Here is a 706-nt window from a genome sequence, read left to right as displayed (position 1 = left end):
TTTTGATCTGAATAAAAAATAATATTATCTGATATAGCCGAAACACATAAATGTGGAAAAGAAAATTTACTATTTACTCTAATACTTCACAGTATGATACATGTCGAACATCTCAATCAGGAAATGAATAGCATAAATAATTATGTATTTTTTTCTACCATATATAAACTCAACAATCTTTTATATACTCACACTTCATAGTAACTAACACAGTATTCAATTCACTTAGTATTGTTTGTTTGAATCTTACCATTGATGCTTAGGACTGCAACTGGTCAGCAAGTGGCTATCAGGACTCAGTAGCTGAGTGGATAACGTGATGGCGTTTGAAGCGAAAGGTACTTGGTTCGAGTCCCAGAGTGAACATCAACACTGAGATGCAGGTACATCCAGCTGACGAGTCCCAAATAGGATGAAACGCGCGTCCTGGATTCCACTGCTAGCCACTATCCATTTTTGCTTATTATTACAGTATTATTATGATTCTTTACATAATTTATGATAACTTTTGTTTAAATATTAAAATTCAAATAATGACTACTATCATTATAAACAGTTTAGAATACTAAGTATATTATAATTTAATTTATCCAGAATATTATCACAAAAAACACAGATTTGAATTGTTAAACTTTTTCCTTGAGTTATATATTATTATGGAAGATAAATATTATTATCATAGTTGAAAGCATGAGTCAATTGGAGC

General features: G+C 30.5%; 1 non-coding gene across 1 annotated transcript; it reads left to right on the top strand.

The window, feature by feature from the left end:
* Window positions 1-296: 296 nt before the first annotated feature.
* On the top strand, window positions 297-363 carry Smp_tRNA_02136_Pseudo_TTG.1.1. The gene has a single exon. It is a non-coding gene (tRNA).
* The last annotated feature ends 343 nt before the right edge of the window (window positions 364-706 follow it).

Source organism: Schistosoma mansoni, chromosome 6 (genome assembly GCF_000237925.1).
Source record: "Schistosoma mansoni strain Puerto Rico chromosome 6, complete genome".
NCBI classification, from domain to species: Eukaryota; Metazoa; Platyhelminthes; class Trematoda; order Strigeidida; family Schistosomatidae; genus Schistosoma; species Schistosoma mansoni.
Note: the sequence above shows the minus strand (reverse complement) of the source record. Positions and strands in the feature narration are given on the sequence as shown.